At 40.7% G+C, this 25,068-nt stretch overlaps 2 pseudogenes; one reads left to right on the top strand and one right to left on the bottom strand.

Moving 5' to 3' along the window:
• Positions 1–1,206: 1,206 nt before the first annotated feature.
• Positions 1,207–11,113, bottom strand: LOC120362632 (metallothionein-1 pseudogene; annotated as a pseudogene).
• Positions 11,114–22,205: 11,092 nt separating this feature from the next.
• LOC101032897 (chromobox protein homolog 1 pseudogene) overlaps positions 22,206–25,068 on the top strand; it is a 29,784-nt pseudogene continuing 26,921 nt past the window's right edge.

The raw sequence follows: 25,068 nt of genomic DNA, 5'->3' as shown, positions 1-25,068 counted from the left end.
CCTGGTCAACATGGTGAAACCCCATCTCTACTAAAAATACAAAAAAGTAGCTGGGCATGGTGGCACATGCCTGTAATCCGAGCTACTCAGGAGGCTGAGGCAGGAGAATTGCCTGAACCCAGGAGGCGGAGGTTGCAGTAAGCCGAGATGGTGCCATTACACTCCAGCCTGGGTAACAAGAGCGAAACTCGGTCTCAAAAAAAAAAAAAAAAAAAAAAAAGCCGGGTGCGGTGGCTCAAGCCTGTGATCCCAGCACTTTGGGAGGCCGAGGCGGGTGGATCACAAGGTCAAGAGATCGAGACCAACCTGGTCAACATGGTGAAACCCCGTCTCTACTAAAAATACAAAAATTAGCTGGGCATGGTGGCGCGTGCCTGTAATCCCAGCTACTCGGGAGGCTGAGGCAGGAGAATTGCCTGAACCCAGGAGGCGGAGGTTGCGGTGAGCCGAGATCGCGCCATTGCACTCCAGCCTGGGTAACAAGAGCGAAACTCCGTCTCAAAAAAAAAAAAAAAAAAAAGAATTTGGTTCCTCAGCTGTGTGTGGTGGCTCACATCTGTAATCCCAGCACTTTGGGAGACCAAGATGGGTGGATCACCAGGTCAGGAGTTTGAGACCAGCCTGGCCAATATGGTGGAACCCCGTCTCTACTAAAAATACAAATATTAGCTGGGCGTGGTGGTTGGCACCTGTAGTCCCAGCTACTCGGGAGGCTGAGGCAAGAGAATCACTTGAACCCAGGAGGCAGAGGTTGCAGTGAGCCAAGATTACGCCACTGCACTCCAGCCTGGGCAATAGAGCGAAACTCCGTCTCAAAAAAAAAAAAAAAAAAAAAAAATTGGTTCCTCAAATTCAGGGTTTTTCTGCTTATAATACGACCCATTGCGTATCAGGATTATTTGGCCTGTGAAAATAAGGGTTTGGGGAGCTGGTATGAAAATGCTGACACACTGGGTATTGCCCTTGATAAGAATAATAAACTGTCCTCTGATTCATATTTCACGTGGCTTCTACGAGCATCAGTGAAACTGTGGGTGGGGAGGGGGCTTGCTTAGCTTGCAAGTAGGGTAAAACTAAATATACTTCACAGCTCTTTTTTTTTAAGTCAAAATTGTTTTATCGTCTTTCACATATTTAATAGAAAAAGAAATGCAACAAATGGCTTGGGGTTGTATTTTTTGAAAGATCCAGGTTGGTACAGTTGGTCTATTCACATCTGGGAGCAGAGCTGTCCCCACACCAGGCACAGCAGCTGCACTTCTCCAATGCCCTTTTGCAGATACAGCCCTGGGCACACTTGGCATAGCCCACAGGGCAGCAGGAGCAGCAGCTCTTCTTGCAGGAGGTGCCTTTGCACTCTTTGCACTTGCAGGAGCTGGCACATATGCAGGAGTCACCAGTGGCACAGGGACAGTTGGGGTGCGTTTCGAGCCACGGTGAGGCTGGAGATCCCAGGAGAGAAGTTGAGAGAATGCGAGGCACTTGGAAGGCATACGTCACAGTTCTTTACATCATCTTACCTGGTTTTTGTTTGTCCTATCCCCACCTCTTCTTTTCCTCAAAATTTCTGCTTTCCTTTGGATTATTTTTATTATTTAATTTGATTTCTACTCTTAGCTTATTAGCTATACTCCATTTTTTAAAAGACTTTTACTTGACTGCCTAGGGATTACAGTATACATCTTTCTTACTACAGTTCACTTTCAGTAGTTTCTTTCTTTCTTTCTTTCTATCTTTCTTTCTTTCATCTTTCTTTCTTTCTTCTTTCTTTTTTTGATGGGGTTTTGCTTTTGTCACCCAGGCTGGAATGCAGTGGCATGATCTTTGCTTACTGCAACCTCTGCCTCCCAGGTTCAAGTGATTCTTCTGCCTCAGCGTCCTGAGTAGCTGGGTTCACCACCACACCCAGCTAATTTTTGTATTTTTGGTAGAGATGGGGTTTCATCACGTTGGCCAGGCCAGTCTTGAACCGCTGACCTCAGGTGATCCGCCGCCTCGGCCTCCCAAAGTGTTGGGATTACAGGCAGGAGCCACCACACCCAGCCTATTTTCAGTAGTATTTTATCACTCCATATATGCTATGAGAACCTTATGCCTCCAATTCCTCCCTTCATTGTGCGTTTTTGTCATTTGTTTGTTTAAGAGACAGGGTCTTGCTCTGTCTCCTAGGCTGGAGTGCAATGGCACAATCATAGCTCATACTGCAGCTTTGAACTCCTGACTCAGGTGATCCTCCTGCCTCTGCCTCTCCTATAGCTAGGACTACAGGCATGCACCACCATGCCTAGCTAATTGTTTTGTTTTTTGGAGTTTTTTTTGGAGGTAGAGCCAGGGTCTCTCTGTGTTTCCCAGGTGGGTCTCAATCTCCTGGGCTCAAGTGATCCTTCTGCCTCAGCCTCCCAAACGATTGAGATTACAGGCATGAGCCACTGTGTCCAGCCCTTTTTGTGCTCTTTTCATCATACTTTTAGCTATCAGTACCATAATACATTGTTACTATCTTTGCGGTAGGCAGTTACTGAGATTCACATTGTGTACCTGAATATTGGGTTGGGAAGTCTGTCTTAGATTTTCTGTCTTATGAATTTTTTTAATTTTAGCAAAATTTTGGACTAGAAATAATTTTTTGAGTCATTCTTTTTGAAGAGGTGTATTTTTATTTATTATTTATTTTTTGCCAAGCGGATCTTTTCTTGCCTTCTAGTTGAGATCTTTCCATACATAACTTTCCCACCCCCTCCTGAGGAAACCTGAAGGCTGATTCCATTTATGTATAGGATCCTTTCAAAGTCTTGGCTAGAGTTCAGTTTCGGGGAATTAGCAACAGGAAAGGCTGGAGGGAAGGTCAGTGAGGGCATTTCATTTTCTTCTCTTATTGTTAATTTCCTTAAGATACCTAAAGAAAAGAAAAAGTACTTTCTACTCCAATCTTTCTACCTTGTTTTAATGCTAGGGTGTTCCTTTTTTTCCCCATTCCATTGTTAAGACAGGACATCGGGGTTTTTTAAAATATATCACCCATAATCATACTTTCTATAGTAGTCATTTCCTGCTGCCCTCTAAGCTTTGTTCATAGTATTCCACTGAGTTGACACATCATAATTTATGATACATTTCCTTGTGTAGTTCAGGTTTTTCATTATTATAAATTATACCACCGTAAACATCTTTGTGCATCTTTTATACCTCGTGAAGTGTATTTCTATGAGCAGGTATCTATATTTTATAAGAGCATTTTTATAGTTATTACATATTATAAATAAGATTTAGAAAAAGAAAGACATTGGGAATATATATACCCTAGGGGAAAAGATCTTAGGACTTTGCCTAGAGAAGAATAGATAGATTGAATTGATTATAGACTTGGTGGAGACAGGTTACTGAAAGAAAAATGTCAAAAATTTGGCTATGAATTTCAACTCTGCTTTAGTATTTGAGGTTTAAATACCTCTTAACTGTTTCTTAAAATCAGTATGTTGAGTCTATTTCTGAGTTGAAATTTTGACATACTTCTTCCTGTTGTGAAATCTGTTTACAAAGATTTAGGCTGTGTGTGTGTGTGTGTGTGTGTGTGTGTGTGTGTACTGTGTACATGTGTGTGTTGTGTAGGAATAGAGCACCATCACCATGGAAATGAGATATTCTGTAGCTCTTCATAAAGGACCTATGCCTATGTTGTCTAATATGGTTGTCACTAACCATATGTGGCTATTGAGTACTTGAAATGTGACTACTGAGTAAGAATAAGGCTAAGGAATGTACTTTTTGGTTTAGAAAACTTTTTTTTTTTTTTTTTGAGACGGAGTTTCGCTCTTGTTACCCAGGCTGGAGTGCAATGGCGCGATCTCGGCTCACCGCAACCTCCGCCCCCTGGGTTCAGGCAATTCTCCTGCCTCAACCTCCTGAGTAGCTGGGATTACAGGCACATGCCACCATGCCCAGCTAATTTTTTTGTATTTTTAGTAGAGACGGGGTTTCACCATGTTGACCAGGATGGTCTCGATCTCTTGACCTCGTGATCCACCCGCCTCAGCCTCCCAAAGTGCTGGGATTACAGGCTTGAGCCACCGTGCCCGGCCAGAAAACTTTTAAGTATGTTTGGAAAAACAACTTAGGTATGACAATCTACTCTTCAAGCTACACATTTAATGAAACATAAAGATCAGTATTTCTGATATAAATTTAGTATCCCAAATGAATATACGGTGAGTATAAAATACACATTGGATTTCAGGCTGGGCACAGTGGCTCATGCCTGTAATCCTAGCATTTTGGTAGGCTGAGGCAAACCGACCATCTAAGGTCAGGAGTTTGAGACCAGCCTGGCCAACATGGCAAAACCACATCACTACTAAAAATACAAAAAAATTAGCCGGGCGAGGTGGTAGGCACCTGTAGTCCCAGCTATTTGGGAGGCTGAGACAGGAGAATCGCTTGAGCCCGAGAGGCAGAAGTTGCAGTGAGCTGAGATCACGCCACTGCACTCCAGCCTGGGTAACAGAGTGAGACTCTGTCTCAAAAAAAAAAAAAAAAAAAAAGATTTAAAAGACTAAGTACAAATAAAACAACTAAAATATCACAGTAATTCTTTATGGCGAGGCGCGGTGGCTCACGCCTGTATTCCAGCACTTCGAGAGGCCAAGGTGTGCAGATAACCTGAGGTCAGGAGTTTGAGACCAGCCTGGCCATCATGATGAAACCTTGTCTCTACTAAAAATACACAAATTAGCCAGGCTTCGTGGCACATTCCTGTAGTCTCAGATACTCAGGAGGCTGAGTTGGGAGAATTGCTTGAACGTGGGAGGTGGAGGGTGCAGTAAGCCAAGATCACACCACTGCACTCCAGCCTGGGTGATAGAGCCAGAGACTGTCAGTCTCGGGGGGTGGGAAATATATATTTAATATACATACACACACATATATATAATTTTATATATATATAATTTTTTATATTGATGACATTGAAATAGTGATCTTTTAGATGTGTGATCTCAATAAAATTAAGTTAGAAATAAATGACCAATTTCTGGGAAATTAACAAATACTGGGAAACTAAATATCCTTTTATACAGTCCATGTATTAACAAAGAAACCAAAAGGGAAGTTGGGACTCATTTTGAACTGAATGAAAAATGAAAGCACAACGTATCAAAATTTGTAGGATATAGCTAAAGCATGATTCAGAGCAAAATTTATGGCATAAATACATGCATTTGAAAAGAAGGGGCCAGGTGTGGTGGCTCATGCCTGTAATCCCTGAACTTTGGGAGGCCAATGTGGGTAGATCACTTGAGGTTAGGAGTTTGAGACAGCCTCCCAACATGATGAAACCCTGTCTCTACTAAAAATACAAAAAAATTAGCTGGGTGTAGTGGCACGCACCTGTAATCTCAGCTGCTTGGGAGACTGAGGCATGAGAATTATTTGAACCCAGGAGGCAGAGATTGCAGTGAGCCAAGATCATGCTATTACACTCCAACCTGGGCGACAAGAGTGAAACTGTGTCTTTAAAAAAAAAAAGAGAAGGAAGATAGTAAATCAGTGACTTCACCTTCTACCTTAAGAAATTGGAAAATAAAGAGCAAATAAAGAGTAAGAAGAAAAAAGGAAATAATAAAAGATGAGGGCAGAAATCAATTAGGCATAAAACAAAAGCAATAGAGAAATTCAGTAGAAATGAAAGCTTTTTTTTTATTAGAAGATCAATGAAATTGATAAACCTCTAGCAGGATTGATCAGGAAAAAATAGAGGTGACACAAATTACTAATACTGGAATGAGGGAAGAGACATAACTACAGATATTACATATGTAAGAGGGCAATAAGGGGGTATTACGAGCAATTTTATGCCAATAAATTAGACAATTGAGAAGAAATATCTTGAAAGACAAACTTACCAAAATTCACTCAAGAGGAAATAATTAACTTCAATAGCTATATAACTCAAATAATCCGGATTTGTAGCTAGAAAACTCCACTGAGAGGCCCATAAAGACAACACCAGGACTGGACAGCTTCGTTATTATGTTATTCCATATGTTTAAGGAAGAAAAGCAAATACAAATTCCCCACAAAGTCTTTCAGAAATTTAAAGAAAACAGAACATTCCCTAACTCACTCTAAGTCAATCAATGCAATTTTCCACATTAACAGCATATAAAAGAAAACAACTACTACGATCTCAACACTTACAAAACATAACTAAACTCTCAACAAATTATGGTTAGTTATCTATGAAAAACCTACCTCAAGATCATGTTTAATGTTGAAAGATTTAGTGCCTTCCCTGTACAATCAGGGAGAAGGCAATGATGTCTGCTCTCACCTACTCAGTGTTATACAGAGTTATTTAACTAGTGCAATGAATCAAACAAGAAAAAGAAGCCAAGATAAGTAATAGGAAGTGGATTTACCCTTTTGACTCAAACAACTGGAAAACTAGACTAAATATATGAAACAGTGGTTTTCAAGATATTCGATATTAGGCTACTGAGTACAGCAATCCCTGATGAATGAGAAAGAAATTGAGCTCTATAACTGGCCCAGCTTACTGCCTGAAAATAGTAGCTAGGATGAAGGGAGTGGGAACCTAGGTGTAATCTAAACATCTCCCTGCTTTGAAGAGATGTAACTGGGTTACTGGGAGGCCATGGCAACGAGTTCTCAGGGTAGAGTACCAAATAGGAGAGATGCATAGAGAGGCAGGACTCAAGATCAGCTCAGCACATTCTTCTAAATAACAAAATTTAAGGCAGGGTGCAGTGGTTCACGCCTGTAATCCCAACACTTTGTGAGGCCGAGGTGGGCTGATCAACTGAGGTCAAGAGTTCAAGACCAGCCTGGCCAACATGGTGAACCCCCCATCTCTACTCAAAACACGAAAGTTAGCCAAGTGCAATAGCACATGCCAGTAGTCCCAGCTACTTGGGAGGCTGAGGCAGGAGAATCGCTTGAACCCGGGAGGTGGAGGTTGCAGTGAGCCGAGATCACACCATTGCACTCCAGCCTGGGTGATAGAGTGAGACTCCATCTCAAGAAAAAACAAACAAACGAACAAACAAAAAGAAGAAAAGAAAAGAGTTTAAAATTTAGAAATAAGCAAAAGAAAGTATAGCCTGTCTTTTCAATGTCTTACTAGAGCACTGTTTAACAGCCCCATCCAAGGATTGTTGACTTATTTAGGAGAATGTATTTGACTTTACTATTTACCATCTGTTACAGCCCAAATCTGTGAAGTTAAATGTTAACTTTTAGATTTCTGTCCAGTGGAAAAGATAACCCCAAAGGTTATAGTTTTATTGCCTTGGAACTAATTACCAGTTTTGTATCTAACCTAGCAATCTGAATCCAGCATTCTTTTTAAAAATAACGTGTCTATAAATATACACTTCCTCCAATACTCTTGGAACCACTTTTATTATTTTTGTGCTTCTATTATTAAGTTAACATATTTTTGACATGCGTTCATTCTATCATTTGTGTAAAAGATATCTTTTAAACTTTTTGAATATTATATGTTGATTGTTATGGAAGTTCCACTGAGAGGCCCACATGGACACTTACCAGAGACAAGTAAGGAATTTTGCCCTTGAAGGGCACCATATGGAATATTTAAGCTCAGGCATGCCATTTTATTGATCCCTGGAGTGAAGCCCAGGTGGAAATATAACTTTAGTCTTCATCTCTTTCTTTATTCCTACCCTGGGTTGTTATTTTTGTTTTTGGTCCTTGGCTAAACTTGGTTTTATTTCTGGTTTGCACCCAGTTTGCACGCTGTTCTCAATTGGTAATAGCAACAACTGGGGATCTGATTTTATGGTCTGCACATTTGGTTATGGATGTCAACATGATAGGAGTTTATACACTCTGTCAGCTAAGAATGTGGTTTGTGACACTTTTTTCTCTCTGTGAATCTTTGCCTATTTGCTAGTTCAAGTTAAATAAGAAAACATTTTGTGCACACTGGACAGGAAAATCTATTTGAGATCAGAACTGGTGAGATTTTGTGTTCTGTGTTTACTTTGACCCATGATGGAAGTTCTAGAACTGAGGCTGGGAATTCTGTGGGTCTGTGAGTCTGCATGAAAAAGTCCTTCACCTCTCATTGTATGATTTGTCATATTTTCCTATCTCTAAGTATGTTAACTACACTGTTCATTGGCACAGTACAAAGTTATCACACTTGATAATTCCTTTTTATCTCGTCACTTCTGATGCCTTTAAGAAGATTATGTGTATGAGTATATATGTGGCTATATGTGTATATGTTTGTGTTTGTGGGTATGGCTAACATTTTCAGTGTGAGGCGTTATGATTGCCAGGGTGCCTGGCATTGTTTATCTGAAATCCAGATTTCAGATAAACAATGAATAATTTTTGAACATAAGTATGTCTAAAATTCAGTTTAACTGGTTGTGCTGTATTTTTTCAAATCCTTTAGTTGTAATAAGATATATATAACATAAAATGTACTGTCTTAACCATTTTTATGTATACAATTCAGCAGTATTAAATACATTTATAATGTCACGCATCTTCATAGTTCTTTTCATTTTGTAAAACTGAAACCCTGTACCCATTAAACAACTTCCCATTCTTCTCTCCCCTCCACCCTCTGGCAAACACCATTCTACTTTCTGTCTGTGTGATTTTGACTACTCTGCCTCAAATAAGTAGAATCACACAGCATTTGTCTTTCTGCGACTGACTTATTTCACTTAGGATATTGTCATCAGGGTTCATTTATTCTGTAGCATGTTAGCATGGCCTTTCTTTTTAAGGCTGTGCAGTACTTCACTGTATGTATATACCGTATTTTGTTTATCTGTTTATCTGTCAGTGGGCATTTGGGGTTGCTTCTATGTTTTGGATAGTATGAATAATGCAGCTGTGAGCATGGGTGCGCAGGTATCTCTTTGAGACCTGCTTTCAATTATTTTGAATACACACCAAGTGGAATTGCTAGGGTAATTTTATTTTTAATTTTTTGAGAAACCACTATAGTATTTTTTATCACGGCTGCAGCGTTTTACATAGCCGCTGTGGCTGATTTCCATTTGTATCTTTTCTCTGTAAGAAACAGTAACTAGGAGCATAATACCTTTCAGTGAGCTCTGCAAGTCTTGCAAATTATCTAAGAACATAGTTTTTGGACCCCCTAAATTTGTCATTTGTGTCAGAAGTGAGGATAGTCTTGTGGGCACTGTTTCCTCAAACTTTGTAGTTTGGGCTGTGCAAGGTGGCTCACACCTGCAATCCTATCACTTTGGGAGGCCAAGGCAGGCAGATCATCTGAGGTCAGGAGTTTGAAACCAGCCTGGCCAACACGGCGAAACCTCGTCTCTACTAAAAATACAAAAATTAGCTGGGCAAGGTAGTGGGCTGGCATGGTAGTACCTGTAATCCCAGCTACCCAGGAGGCTGAGGCAGGAGAATCGCTTGAACCTGGGAGGCGGAGGTTGCTGTGAGCCAAGATTGTGCCATTGCACTTCAGTCTGGGCAACAGAGTGAGACTCCATCTCACACACAAACACAAAAAAACAAAAAACAAAAAAAAAAAACCTTGTAGTTTGGTTAACTCAAGGTAGACTATATCTATACTTTCTATTTTTATTTTTCTGCCCCAATATGATGTACAAAAATATATCTACTATAGCATACTACTAGATATACTAAATATATCTAGTTTTAATGTGAAGGTTGTTGAATTTTATTATCATGCATTTTCAAACTTCTATATAAGTTTACCTTATCTGATGTTGTGGTTTTAGTTTTTATATTTATCTGTCATCAGGAATGGAGCCAGGCTTTGTAGGACTTGAAGCTCATGGAATTTGGGGGCTCTTTTTGTTAAAAAAAAAAAAAAAAAAGAGAGGCAGGGCATGGTGGCTCACACCTGTAATCCCAACACTTTGGGAGGCCGAGGGAGGTGGATCACCTGATGTCAGGGGTTCGAAACCAGCCTGACCAACAAGGTGAAACCCTTTCTTTAAAAAAAAAAAAAAAAGTGAAAGTAAAAATTTATAAAATTGTAAGTACAAAATTGTGCACAGAAGTAAGTTTTCATTTAGAATAAAAAAAAGAAATCAGAACAAATTAAAAAATTTTAAAATCAAGAACACAAATTATAAAGTCCAGAAAAACAACGTCATATTTTTATTAATCACCTGAATCACCTCTGTGATACTTTTCTTCCTGCAACTCTGCTTCATCATATGACAATATTTTGTAGTATTTTTATTTTTATTTTTTTTGAGAACCAGGGTTTTACTCTGTCTCCCAGGCTAGAGTGCAATGGCACTATCACGGCTCACTGCAGCCTTGACCTCCTGGGCTCAAGTGATTCCCCTACCTCAAACTTCCAAGTAGCTGCGACTACAGGCACACACATACCCAAGCCTGGCTAATTTTTGTATTTTTTGTAGAGACGGGGTCTTGCCATGTTGCCCAGACTGGTCTTGAACATCTGAGCTCAAGTGATCCACCCACGTTGGCCTCCCAAAGTTCTGGGATTACAGATGTGAGTCACTGTGACTGGTCAAGATTTTGCAGCATTTTCTATTAAATGAATAGAAAGATAAATCAGTTTTTTCTCTCTTATTGCTGTTAGAAATTTATTTTCATTACTGATTGTTTAGAAAAGTTTTTCTTTCAGCTTTGCAACTTCCTATTGGTAATACCATGTAATTTCTTAAGATTGTTGTCAAATTTGGTAAAACCGCTACCAAATTTCTTGCATATGTAAACTTTAAAATTTCAGGGTGTTCACATTTTCTTGTGCAATGACTAATCTCAAATATACTTTGCATTAATAACATTCACTAATTTGTCATAGATGTCTTATTTTAGTATTTTGTTATCATTATAGTTATCTAAGCGATAAACTTAAATCCATTTCGAATATATGATTCATTTATCTTCATTTATTTGATTTTTTTTTGAGACAGAGTGTCACTCTGTTGCCCAGGCTGAAGTGCAGTGGCGCGTTCACAGCTCACCACAGCTTTCGCCTCCCAGATAAAGGTGCTGGCAGATTTGGTTTCTGGTGAGGGGCTCTTCCTGCCTTGCAGACAGCTGCTGTACCTGTGTCCTCACATGGCTTCTCTGTGTTCATGAAGACAAAGAGATTTCTACTGTCTTTTCCTCTTACAAGGACGCTAGTCCTATTGGATTTGGGCCCCACTCTTATGGTCTGATTTAACCTTAAAAGCCCTATCTTCAAATATAGTCACATTGGTTAGGGCTTCCATATATAAATTTCAGTGGTGGCGGGGGAGAGGAGCAGAGAGAGGTGGTGTGCTGGGAAACACAGTTCAGTCCGTAACAGTAAGCATTTTATGCTTAGTATATTACGCACTAAACAAAATCATGGTTCTGTTCCTATAAAAGACTGTTGGTGCCTGGTCCATCCTCCTGCCTCAGCCTCCCAGAGTGCTGGGATTACTGGTGTGAGCCACCACGCCCAGCCTCCTGCTAGCTCTTGCTCATGGTGCTTTGTTTCCTGGTGGTTTTGTAATTTGTTTTTGTTTTACTTTGTTGCTCTAGTGACTTTTTAAAAAACATTTTCTTTAGAAACGCCTTGAGGCCTGGGATAGATGAGTTCCTCCAGAGATATGCTTCTTTTGAGCATCTGAGGGCATCCATCATTGTATTAGAACTGCTTTAATCCTAATTATTGGTTTATGATTTTTTTTCTTTTAGGTTATATGTGTTTCTGTTGCAAACCTGCGTTAGGGCTGGCTTGTGGTTACAGATTCCTGGAGGAGACTCAGCGCCAAATTTTGAGATGAGCAATTTTTGTTGTTGTCCTCTGGTGGTTATAATCTTGATGGAGAAATGGAGGATTTCTGATTTGCCTTACACTGAAAGAGTAACTCTTCGGAACCCGGCTTTATAGAGGGAAGAGGGAATCGCCTTTTAGAGTTCCTATTTTAGGGGGGCCTGGGCTTTGATTTCCAACTCGTATGCTCTTCCAGTTTTGGTAGAGATTCTCTATATTTCAATTCATTCTTACTTTAATTTACTATATTTCATTGTCTGAAACATAAATTTTTCACATTTTAACATCTTTGAAATCAGTATGTATCTTAAACTGTCTACAATCACTGTCAGCCAGTCAGGTATTACATAAATGTCATTGTTTATGCATGTATGAATATCAAAATTGCAGCATCAAAAATTGCAGAATGAATGTTAGTGGTTTGGAACAAAATCTTGAGACTAATAGTGGAGCATTCTTATAACCCCGAGACATCAAATGTTAGTGGAGAGAAGCTATCACAGTGAATCAGACTTTTCAGTAACACTCCTAAAACATGAGTCGGAAGTACTTCTGTTAGTGCTACGTAATTGCAAAGTCAAGCTTAAGAGCCCAGTATCAATGTTTTTTCATTATTTTAAAAATTGTTTTTTGAAGTAATACATTACTAATGTTTTTAATGGCACAGAGAATTGTGTGGAAGAGTTAGATTAAATGTGAGGTAGTTTTAAACGTACCTTAAGCAATTCTTTCACTTACATTTTACTTTTTATATATGCTCAAGAATAATATATTATTATTATTATTATTATTTATTTTATTTATTTTTTTTTTGAGACAGAGTTTCGCTCTTGTTACCCAGGCTGGAGTGCAATGGCGCGATCTCGGCTCACCGCAATCTCCGCCTCCTGGGTTCAGGCAATTCTCCTGCCTCAGCCTCCTGAGTAGGTGGGATTACAGGCACGCGCTACCATGCCCAGCTAATTTTTTGTATTTTTAGTAGAGATGGGGTTTCACCATGTTGACCAGGATGGTCTCGATCTCTTGACCTCGTGATCCACCCGCCTCGGCCTCCCAAAGTGCTGGGATTACAGGCTTGAGCCACCGAGCCCGGCAAGAATAATATATTATTAAAAATAAGCCGGGTCAGCCTGGTGTGGTAGCTCATGTCTATAATCCCAGCACTTTGGGAGGCTGAGGTAGGAAGATCACTTGAGCCCAAGAGTTCAAGACCAGCTTGGGCAGCATAGCAAAACCCTGTCACTACTAAAAGTAAAAAAAAAAAAAAAAAAAAAAAAAAAATTAGTTGATGGTAGTGGCCAATGCCTGTAGTCCCAGCTACTTGGGAGGCTGAGGCTGGAGGATCACTTGAACCCAGGAGGTCCAGGCTGCAGTGAGCTGTGGTCATGCCACTGCACTCCAGCCTGGCTGACAGAGTGAGACCCTGTCTCAAAAAAAAAAAAAATTATAAAAATAAGCTGGGTGCAGTAGCATGTGTCTGTAGTCTGAGCTACGCAGGAGGCAGAGGCAGGAGGATTGCTTGAGGTTAGGACTTCAAGTTTTGGGCAACATAGCAAGATCTTGTCTTTAAATAAATAAATAAATAATGAAAACAAAGGGAAGAACAGCGATTAGCCTGCAAGATCTTCCATAAGTATAAATTAGAGGTTATAGGAAAACATTATGTCAGTTTGATAGCATTTTTTTTCTTTCTTAGTAGTAAATAAAGTAATGGCATATCTTTCAACCAATGGTGACTTAGAATATATGTGTAATATATTAAGTAATCTTTACTTTCTTGTCAGCTTCTGAATGCATTTAAGACATTTTAAAATTCAGTAATTTTAGTTGATTTTACCAGATGGTTCAGTCCTCTAGCACCTAGTCTGCTATACTGAACAAATTATAAAAGTTTTATAATACTTTTATAATCAGAAAACATAATATTTCCAAAAAATTGTTTGGTTTAGAAGTGGTCTTTCAGGAGGAAAGAGTAAGAGCTATAGTTAAAAAAATGTTTTTTTTTCTTTGGGGATAGGAACATTTTTAGCATATTTGCATATTATTTGTGTGTTCATGTTTCTAATATTTTGTGTATCTCTTCTCGCTTCTTAATTAGATTTTCGGGAGGCTTGTATATTTCTTTTCTTTTCTTTTCTTTCTTTTTTTTTTTGGAGAAAGAGTCTTGCCGTATCCCCCAGGCTGGAGTACAGTGGCATGATCTCCGCTCACTGCCAGCTGTGCCTCCTGGGTTGAAACGATTTTCCTGCCTTAGCCTCCTGAGTAGCTGGGATTACAGGCACCTGCCACCATGCCCAGCTTATTTTTGTATTTTTAGTACAAACAGGGTGTTACTATGTTGGCCAGGCTGGTCTCGAACTCCTGGCCTCAGGTGATCCGCCTGCCTCAGCCTCCCAAAGAGCTGCGATTACAGGTGTGAGCCACCAGGTGTGAGTCACTGCACCCAACCATCGTATATTTCATAATGTTTTCATGGCCAAATTGTTCTTATTTTCTAATTAATTCTGTTTCAGTCTTAATTATTCTCATTCTTCAGCTTGCTTTTGGTGATTTTATTGTTGTTGCTTTATTATTATTATTTTTATTTTTAGAGACAGGGTCTTGCTCTGTCACCAGGCTGTGAAGTAACACAATCACAGCAGTGAACCTCAAGCTGTTCCCTCACCTCAGCCTCCTGAGTAGCTAGGACTACAGGTGCATATCACCATGCCTGGTTAATTTTTATTTTTATTTTTGTAGAGATGGAGTTTGCCCAGGCTGCTCTTAAACTCCTGGCCTCAAGTGATCCTCCTGCCTTGGCCTCCCAAAGCACTGAGATTATGGGCATGAGCCACCATGCCTAGCCTGTTGTTGTTTCTTTTTGAGAGAGGGTCTCACTCTGTTGCCCTGGCTACAGTGTAGTGGTGCGAACATGGCTCACTGCAGCCTCGACCTCCTGGGCTCAAGTGATCCTCTCTCTTCAGTCTTCCGAGTAGCTGGACCACAGGCATGTGGCATCACTCCTGGCTAATATATTTTTGTAGTTTTTGTGCAGATGAAGTCTCACTGTGTTGCCCAGCCTGGTCTCAAACTTCTGGGCTCAAGTGATCCTCCGCCTTGGCCTCCCAAAGTGCTGGGATTACAGGTATGAGCCACCATGCCCAGCCTGTCATTGTTTTTTATATAATCCTTTTTCTCTCTCAAAAAGTAATATACCATTTAAAACTTTGTATTTTCTTTCAAATACTGCTTTGACTTCATCACAAAGATTTAGATAGGTTGATATTTTCATTATTATATTTAGATGGCTAACTAACACTTCCTAACATTTGTCATACACTTTTTTTTTTTTTTTTTTTTTTTGAGATGGAGCCTCACTCTGTTGCCCAGGCTGGAATGCAATGGCGTGATCTCGGCTCACCGCAACTCTTCGCCTCCCGGGTTCAAGCAATTCTTTTGCCTCAGCCTCCCGAGTAGCTGAGATTACACACACCCGCCACCACTCCCACGTAATTTTTTTTTTTTTTTTTTTTTTTAAGGCAGTCTTGCTCTGTCACCAGGCACCAGGCTGGAGTGCGGTGAAGTGCAATGGCATGATGTCGGCTCACTGCAACTGCAACCTCCCCTTCCCAGGTTCAAGCAATTCTCCTGCCTCAGCCTCCTGAGTAACTGGGACTACAGGTGCGCGCCACCACGCCCAGCTAATTTTTGTATTTTAGTAGAGATGGGGTTTCACCATGTTGGCCAGGATGGTCTTGATCTCTTGACCTCGTGATCCACCCGCCTCAGCCTCCCAAAGTGCTGGGATTACAGGCTTGAGCCGCCTCGCCCGGCCCTGTCCTGCACTTTCATGTAGACTACCAAGCACTCGCTTTTCATACTTTCCCTTTCCTTTTTCTTTTTTGTTCAAGTTCTCATCTGTGGCGTACTTGTTTATTTTACAGGGTATTGTAAACTATTCCTAAGAAAACATTTATGCCATTAATGTTTAATTGTGTTTGTTCATTTTTTTAAGTGTTTTATTTATTTTGTTTATTTGTTTAAAATAGAGAAGGGGTCTTGCTTTGCTGCCCAGGCTTGTCTCAAACTCCTGGCTTTAAGTGATCCTCCTGCCTCAGCATCCCAAAGTGCTAGCATTACAGGCATGAACCACTGCATCTGGCCTAATGTTTAATTGTGGATGGAAAATACAGCCAACAAAATGCTTTCCTTTATTGTCTTTAATGAGATTGTTCTCTATAACCTGACATGCTTAATTTCTATATATGAGTGTGTATAGCCGTTATTTATAGAATACAAAATCTGAAATAATGTTCCATGCTGTGAATTATACTGTTTCAGTCCTTCCTGCCTTTATACATACTATCTGCTTAATCTGTCATTGATATTAGATAATGAAAATCTCCTACTATAATTGTATTTTATGTAATGTTCTCATTATAAGCCTACCACACTACATTATATATTTAGCTGCTACAATGGTTCATATCAATTCCTTATTTTAATATTTTCATCATTGACTATCCTTTATCAAATGAAAGAACTTCACCTGTGTCAGGGCCCTTTTTTTTTTTTTCTTTTTCAGCAAAAAGGTCTCTCTCTGTGTCCAGGCTGGAATGCACTGGCACCATCATAGCTCATTGCAGCCTCAAACTCCTGGGCTCAAGTGATCCTCGCACCTCAGCCTCCTGAGTGACAGGGACTACCTGTACAGGTTGTCGCATTTGGCTAATTTTTAAATTTTTTCTAGGGACAGAGTCTTGTTGTGTTACCCAAGCTGATCTGAAACTCCTGGGTTCAAGTGATCCTCCTGTCTCAGCCTCCTGAAGTGCTGGGATTACACTTGTGAGCTACCATGCCTGGCCTTTAGTGCTTTTTTGCCTGAAGTTCTAGTTCATCTGACCCTAATATTGCTAATCCTGCTTTTCTTTTATATAATGATAGCTTATCTTCTCATTCCCTTATGTTTATCCTTTCTAAACCATTTGGCTTTTAAGTATCTATGTATTAGTAGCATATTATTTAATTTATTTATTTATTTAGACAGAGTCTTACTGGAGTGCAGTGGCATGATCTCAGCTCACTGCAACCTCCACCTCTCAGGTTCAAGTGATTCTCCTGCCTCAGCCTCCCAAGTATCTGGGACTACAGGCACATGCCACCATGCCCGGCTAATTTTTTTGTATTTTTAGTAGAGACAGGGTTTCACCATGTTGGCCAGGCAGTTCTTGAACTTGTGACCTCAAGTGATCTGCCCGCCTTGGTCTCCCAAAGTGCTGGGATTACAGGTGTAAGCCACCGTACCTGGCCTACTTAATTAATTTTTTTTTTTAGACAGAGTCTCGCTCTGTTGCCCAGCCTGGAGTACAGTGGCTTAATCTCAGTTCACTGCAACCTCCATCTCCCGGGTTCAAGCTATTCTCAGGCCTCAGCTTCCCCAAGTAGCTGAGATTACAGGCACCTGCTACCACACCTGGCTAATTTTTTTTTTTTTTTTTTTGTAGAGATAGGGTTTCACCATGTTGGCCAGACTTATCTGGAATGCCTGACCTCAAGCAATCCACCCACCTCAGCCTCCCTAAGCGCTGGGATTACAGATGTGAGCCACTGTGCCCAGCCTAGTTTTTAAATAATTTATACCCTATTCAGGAGTGGTGGGTCATGCCTGTAATCCCGGGATGGAGGAGGCTGGAAAATAGCTTGAGTCCAGGAGTTGGAGACCAGCCTGGGCAACGGGGAAAACCCTGCCTCTACAAAAAATACAAAAATTAGTCAAGTATGGTGGTGCACCCCTGTGGTCCCAGCTACATGGGAGGCTAAGATGGGAGAATCAACTGTGCTTGGGAAATTGAGGCTGCAGTGAGCTAAGATCAAGCCACCAAGCTTTAGCCTGGGCAACAGTGTGAGACTCTGCCAAAAAAAAAAAAAAAAAAAAAAAAAAAAAAAAAAAAAAAAAAAAGCATCCCTTTGCCTCTTAGTAGCAAGATTTAGACTGTTTAGAGTAATTTTGATTGTTAAATTTGGTTTATCTTAGTTTCTAGTTTATGCTTTCTCTTTATTATTCTTTCTTCAGTCTGCCTTTCCTATGAATTTGACTTTGTTATCTTTTAAATCAGTTTGGAAGGGAAACAGCAGCATAAACAGGAAACATTTATTATCTCACCCAGTTACTGCAAGTCAGGAATCCAGAAGTGGTGTACTGGGTGGTTCTGGCATACTGTCTTTCCTGAGGTCTCAGTCAAGATGTTGCCTGGTGCTTTAGTCTTCTGCAGATTTGACACGGGCTGGAGAGTGTGCTTCCAGGCTCACTCACATGGCTGTTGTCAAAGGCCCTTGGTGTCTATTGTTTGCAAGTCTCATTCCTTGCAAAGCAGACCTCTCCACAGGACTGCTATGGAATGGCAGGTGGCTTACCCAAGGGCAAATGATCTAAGAGGGAGGGAGAGAACAAGATAGAAACCACAGTATCTTTGATAACCCGATTCCCGAATGACGCCCTATCACTTTTGCTGTATTCTGTTGGTCATAGAGAACAACCCCAGCATAACATGGGAAGAGACAACACAAGGAAGTCAATACCAGGAGGCAGGAATCATAGGGAGCTATCCTGAAGGCTGGCTACCTCATTTTATTTTTATTCTACTGGTGAATATATATATATATATATATATATATATATATATATATATTTTATTCTACTGGTGAATATATATATATATATATATATATATATATATATATATAGAGAGAGAGAGAGAGAGAGAGAGAGAAAGAGAGAGAGAGAGACAGAGAGACAGAGACAGAGTTTCATTCTTGTTGCCCAGGCTGGAGTGCAGTAGTGTAATCTTGGCTCACTGCAACCTTGCCTCCCGGGTTCAAGCGATTCTCCTGCCTCAGCCTCCCCAGTAGCTGGGATTACAGGCATGCCCCACCACACCTGACTCATTTTGTATTTTTAGTAGAGTTGGGTTCTTCATGTTGTTCAGGCTGGTCTCAAACTCCCGAACTCAGGTGATCCACTAGCCTCAGCCTCCCTAAATTCTGGATTACAGGTGTGAGCTACCACGCCCAGCCTACTGGAGAATATTTTAAGTTCACAAACATCCTTGACTGTATATTTGCCTACTTATAGCTGCCTAATAAAAAAATAACTTTAGGCCGGGTGCAGTGGCTCACACCTGTAATCCCAGCACTTTGGGAGGCCAAGGTGGTTGGATCACCTGAGGTCGGGTGTTTGAGACCAGCTTGACCAACATGGAGAAACTTCATCTCTACTACAACTACAAAATTAGCCGGATGTGGTGTCGCATGCCCGTAGTCCCAACTACTTGGGAGCCTGAGGCAAGAGAATCGCTTGAACCCAAGAGGCGGAGGTTGCAGTGAGCCCAGATGGCGCCATTGCACTCCAGCCTGGGCAACAGGAGCGAAACTCCATCTAAAAATAAATAAGTAAATAAACAGTAATAAAAAAAAAAACTTTGGTCATCATATTATAAAGTAAGCAATTTAGTGTATTTTGGCTTATTTTATAACTTTCTTACACTTTCTCATTATTTATTAATTTACTTAGAAGTTTTATAGTTTCCAAAATCAATCTCTCTTCTACATCTTTTTCTAATATTATATTAATTAAGAAGACTTATCAACAGCTATAGTTAGTATCACAGCATCAATCAGGGCGTTACCAGAGAAAAAGAATCAGTAGGAGACAAAGTTGACCCTTGAACAACATGGGTGTGAACTGCATGGGTCCACTTATACATATTTTTTTTCAATAAATATATTGAAAAACTTTTTGGAGATTTGAGACAATTTGAATAAACTTACCTAGAAAAACCATATAGTCAAGAAATGTTGAAAAAAGTTAAGAAAAAGGTATGTCATGAATGCATACTATCTCTATAGTCTGTTTTATCATTTACTATCATAAACTATACACGAATCTATATAGGGTTAAAATTTATCAAAACTGACAAACATTTATAAACTGAATATGGTAACTTGTACAATCATGAGGAATGTAAACAAAGATAAAGATTCATTATTGAATTATAATTACATAAAATTATCTGTAGTACGCACTGTGCTGCTCTAATAATGCTTTACCTGCCTCCTCCTGCTGTTGTGAGCTCAAGTGTTGTGAGTATCTGTTTAAACCACCCCGTGGCTCTAATTATCCCTGCATGAACAGTTCATCTCTCCAGTAAATTGAACATCACAATAAAAAGTGATCTCTTGCAGTTCTAGCATATTTTCATCATGTTTAATGCAACAACATAAACCTTTTTTTTTTTTTTGAGACGGAGTTTCACTCTTGTTACCCAGGCTGAAGTGCAGTGGCGCGATCTTGGCTCACGGCAACCTCCACCTCCTGGGTTCAGGTAATTCTCCTGCCTCAGCCTCCTGAGTAGCTGGGATTACAGGCAGGCGCCACCATGCCCATCTAATTTTTCGTATTTTTAGTAGAGACGGGGTTTCACTATGTTGACCGGGATGGTCTCGATCTCTTGACCTCGTGATCCACCCGCCTCGGCCTCCCAAAGTGCTGGGATTACAGGCTTGAGCCACCGCGCCTGGCTGCAACAACATAAACCTTAAATAACACCATGAATCCCATACCCAGCGCCACTAGTGACTCGAAGTGCTTCCAAGAAGCAGGAAAAACTCCTGACATCACAAGGAAAAGCCGAATCGCCTGATGCTTACCATAGATTGAGGGCTGTAGCTGCAGTTACCTGGTATTACCAGATAAATGGATCCAGCACAAGGACCGTTGTAAAAAAGAAATGGAAATTCACAAAGCCATGGCTCCATTATGCCAGCAGATACAAAAACTGTGCACTCTTTGTGAAATACTTTTTTGTCTGGCTTTGAAAATGTAGTTTTTGGTTTAGTTTTGTTTTGTCACCCAGGCTAGAGAGCAGTGGTGTGATCTCGGTTCATTGCAACCTCTGCCTCCTGTGTTCAAATGATTCTCCTGCCTCAGCCTCCCAGATAGCTGGGACTGTAGGTATGTGCCACTATGCCTGGCTAATCTTTTTGTATTTTTAGTAGAGAGGGGGTTCCACCACGTTAGCCAGGCTGGTCTCAAACTCCTGATCTGTTGAACCACATGCCAAGGTCTCCCGAAGAACTGGGATTACAGGATTAGAGGTGTGAGCCATGGCGCCTGGCCAAAAATAGACCTTTTATGTGGGTACAGGATTGCTGTAAAGGTATTTCTATAGACTCTAATATGATTTGAGAAAAAGTGAAGTCATTACATGGCGACTTAAAGCAAAAGGAAGGAGAAGGATCTAAAGCTGGAAAATTTAATGCCAGCAAAGGATGGTTTGATTATTTTGTTCGTCTGTGTGTTTGGGTTGATAATTTTAGAAAGAGGTTGGGCTTAAAAAATGTCAAGATGACAGGAGAAATAGCTTCTGCCAACCAAGAAGTGGTAGACAGTTCCCAGATGCCGCTGAGAAAATCATTAAGGAGAAAGGATATCTGCCTGAACAGGATTTTTCATTTTATTTTATTTTATTTTTTCCCGTGGGGACAGAGTCTCACTCTGTTGCCCAGGCTGGAGTGCAGTGGTGCAATCTCAGCTCATTGCAACCTCCCCCTCCTGGGTCCAAGCAACTCTTCTGCTTCAGCCTCCCAAGTAGCTGGGACTATAGGTGCATGCCACCATGCTTGGCTATTTTTTTTTTTTTTTTTTTTTTTATTTTACATGTTATGTGTATTTCTACATTTTTTGTACTTTTGTATTTCACCATGTTAGCCAGGATGGTCTTGATCTCCTGGTGGTGTGCTCTGCCTGCCTCGGCCTCCCAAAGTGCTGGGATTACAGGCATGAGCCACCTCACCTGGCCCTGAACAGGTTTTTAATGCAGACACATATGTCCTATTTTGGAAAAAAAGATGCCAAGAAAGACATTTATTAGTAAGGAAGAGAAGTGAGCACCAGGATTTAAGGCAGGAAGGGATAGTCTAAGTACTGTTTTGTGCAAATGCAATCAGGTTTATGATCAGAACTGCCCTTATTTATACAGCTACTAACCCTCAAGCCTTGAATAGAAAAAAAATAAACACCAGCTGTTAGTCTTTTGGTTGCCAACAATAAGGCCTGGACAATGAGAATCCTTTTTCTGGCTTAATTTCATCAATGTTTTGTACCTGTCTTACCTTACCAGTGAGGAACTGCCTTTTCCATTTCTTTTGATGTTAGACAATGCCCCTGGCCACCCAGAACCCCACGAATTCAACACCGAAGGTGTCAACGTGATCTACCTGCTCCCAAACACAATGTCTCTAGTTTAAGCCTTTAGATGAGGGGCTTTGACCTGCAAGGCTCATGAACACAGCACTCTGTGGAAGTGATTGCCAATGCTATGGCAGAAAACCTTGCTGGAGAGAACATCACGCAAGTCTGGATTACACCACTGAAGATGCCATCGTTGTTATGGGAAAAGCTGTGAAAGCCATCACACCTGGAACGTTAATTCCTGCTGGAGAAAGCTGTCCGCATGCTGTGCATGATGTCACCGGATTTATGACAAAGCCAATCGAGGAAATCATGAAAGAGGTTCTGGATATGGCACACACAAAAAAATGTGAGGGTGAAGAGTTTCAAGATTTGAATCTTAGAGAAATTCAAGAGCTAACTGACACCACAATATAGGAATTAACAAAAGATGACTTGATGGAGAGGAGTCTGAACCAGTGCCAGATACTGAGGAGGAAGAGGCAGAAGAAGCAGCGCTAGAAAACAGGCATTGTACAATGTGGCGAAGAGTTCTGATTACTCAAGACTGATTTTGACTTCCTTTATGATGTGAACTCTTCTATGATATGGCACTGAAACGAAAGCAAATGGTGGAAAGATTGGTACCATATAGAAACAATTTTAAAGAAATGAAAAAGCAAAAAAATCAGCAACTATGGTGTCTTTCTTTTGCCTTTTTTTTTTTTTCTAAATGGAGTCTCGCTCTGTTGCCCAGGCTGGAGTGCAGTGGTGCCATCTTGGCTCACTGCAACCTCCACCTCCCAACTTCAAGCGATTCTCCTGACTCAGCCTCCTATGTAGCTGTGATTACAGGTGTGTGCCACCATGCCTGGCTAATTTTTGTATTTTTAGTAGAGACGGGGTTTCGCCATGTTGGCCAGGCTGGTCTCCAACTCCTGAACTCAAGTGATCCACCCACTTTGGCCTTCCAAAGTTCTGGGATCACAGGCATGAGCCATCATGCTTGGCCTATACCTTTTAAATTGTGTGGCTTGAGTAAGGTCACATGACTAAAACAGAATCAAGTTAGGATCAAAATGCAAATGTTTGGAAAACAGGACATTATTTTCTCCGCCCTTCCACGTGTCTCCACTATAGAAAAGAAACGGCGGCAAAATCATGGTATTGGAGAAGCAGGGGGCTTATTCAGAGACGGAAATTGCTTCCTTTCCTTTTCGCCCGCCTGCCTTCCTGGCTCACTTTCTCCCTCCCTTATTTCTCTCCTGCCTCCCTTCCATCCTTTCTTACACGTCAAAAATAAGCTGTTTCAGGCAAACAGAAAACTACAGTGACAAATTTAAAAACAATGTATCCACCACTCAGCTCATCAAATCTTACTTAACGTTTGGTCATATTTACTTCAGAAGTTTTGTTTATTTTTAAGAAGTTAAACATTACATATGTGGTTGCATCCATTTGCACCCTTCTGATAAAATCTTTTTCTTAGGCCGGGTGCAGTGGCTCACGCCTGTAATCTCAGCACTTCAGGAGGCTGAGGCGAGTGGATCATGAGGTCAGGAGATGGAGACCATCCTGGCCAACATGGTGAAATGCCGTCTCTACTAAAAAAATACAAAAATTAGCTGGACCTGGTGGTGCTCACCTGTAGTCTCAGCTACTCGGGAAGCTAAGGCAGGAGAATTGGTTGAACTTGGAAGGCAGAGGTTGTAGTGAGTCGAGATCATGCCACTGCACTCCAGCCTGGTGACAAAGCGAGACTTCATCTCAAAAAAAAACCTTTTTCTTTCTCCACAATCCTGTCCATTATCTTAGTATATATTATATTCTTGCATAGTTTAATATATTTTTTATATGCTAGAATATATGCTTGTGTTCTGCCTGTTTCTAAAGTTTATTTAAATGGTGTCATAAATATTATTCTGAAAATGGCTTTTCAATTCAAGATTTTTAAAAATATTTATGTCTATTGGTATGTGTAATTCTAGCATATTCATCTTAACTATTGACTATTTTTCTTTTTCTTTTTCTTTTTCTTTTTTTTTTTTTGAGACAGAGTTTCGCTCTTGTTACCCAGGCTGGAGTGCAATGGCGCGATCTCGGCTCACCGCAACCTCTACCTCCTGGGTTCAGGCAATTCTCCTGCCTCAGCCTCCTGAGTAGCTGGGATTACAGGCATGCGCCACCACGCCCAGCTAATTTTTTGTATTTTTAGTAGAGACGGGGTTTCACCGTGTTGACCAGGATGGTCTCGATCTTTTGACCTCGTGATCCACCCGCCTCGGCCTCCCAAAGTGCTGGGATTACAGGCTTGAGCCACCGCGCCCGGCCCAACTATTGACTATTTTTCATTGAAAACATATGCTTGAATTTATATTCATCTAGTTATCTATTGATGAACATTTAGATTATTTCTAATTTTAATTATTACCACAATACTGCAAAGAATATTCTTGTACATTTCTCATTGTACATACATACAATCGTTCTCCAGAATATTTATACTTAGTAGTAGAATAGTTGATTCATATGTTATGTGCATCTTTAACTTTATCAGTTCTTGCCAAATCACTCCCCAAAGTCTTTTTACCAGTTAACTTTCTTTTTTTTTTTGAGATGGAGTCTTGCTCTGTTGCCAGGCTGGAGTGCAGTGGTGTGATCTCTGCTCACTGCAACTTCTGTCTCCTGGGTTCAAGCAATTTCCTTGCCTCAGCCTCCTGAGTAATTGGGACTACAGGCGTGCGCCACCATGCCTGGCTAATTTTTTGTATTTTAGTAGAGATGGGGTTTCACCATGGCCAGGATGGTCTCGATCTCTTGAACTCATGATCCGCCCACCTCCACCTCTCAAAGTGCTGGGATTACAGGTGTGAACCACCACGCCCAGCCCACTTTTTTTTTTTTTGGAGATGTTGCCTCTGTTGCCCAGGCTGGAGTACAGTGGTGTGATTCCGGCTCACTGCAACTTCTGCCTCCCAGGTTCAAGGGATTCTCCTGCCTCAGCCTCCTAAGTAGCTGGGATTACAGGCATGTGACACCACTCCCAGCTAATTTTTTTGTATTTTTAGTAGAGATGGAGTTT

Source organism: Saimiri boliviensis, chromosome 14, assembly GCF_048565385.1.
Source record: "Saimiri boliviensis isolate mSaiBol1 chromosome 14, mSaiBol1.pri, whole genome shotgun sequence".
Lineage (NCBI taxonomy): Eukaryota > Metazoa > Chordata > Mammalia > Primates > Cebidae > Saimiri > Saimiri boliviensis.
Note: the sequence above shows the minus strand (reverse complement) of the source record. Positions and strands in the feature narration are given on the sequence as shown.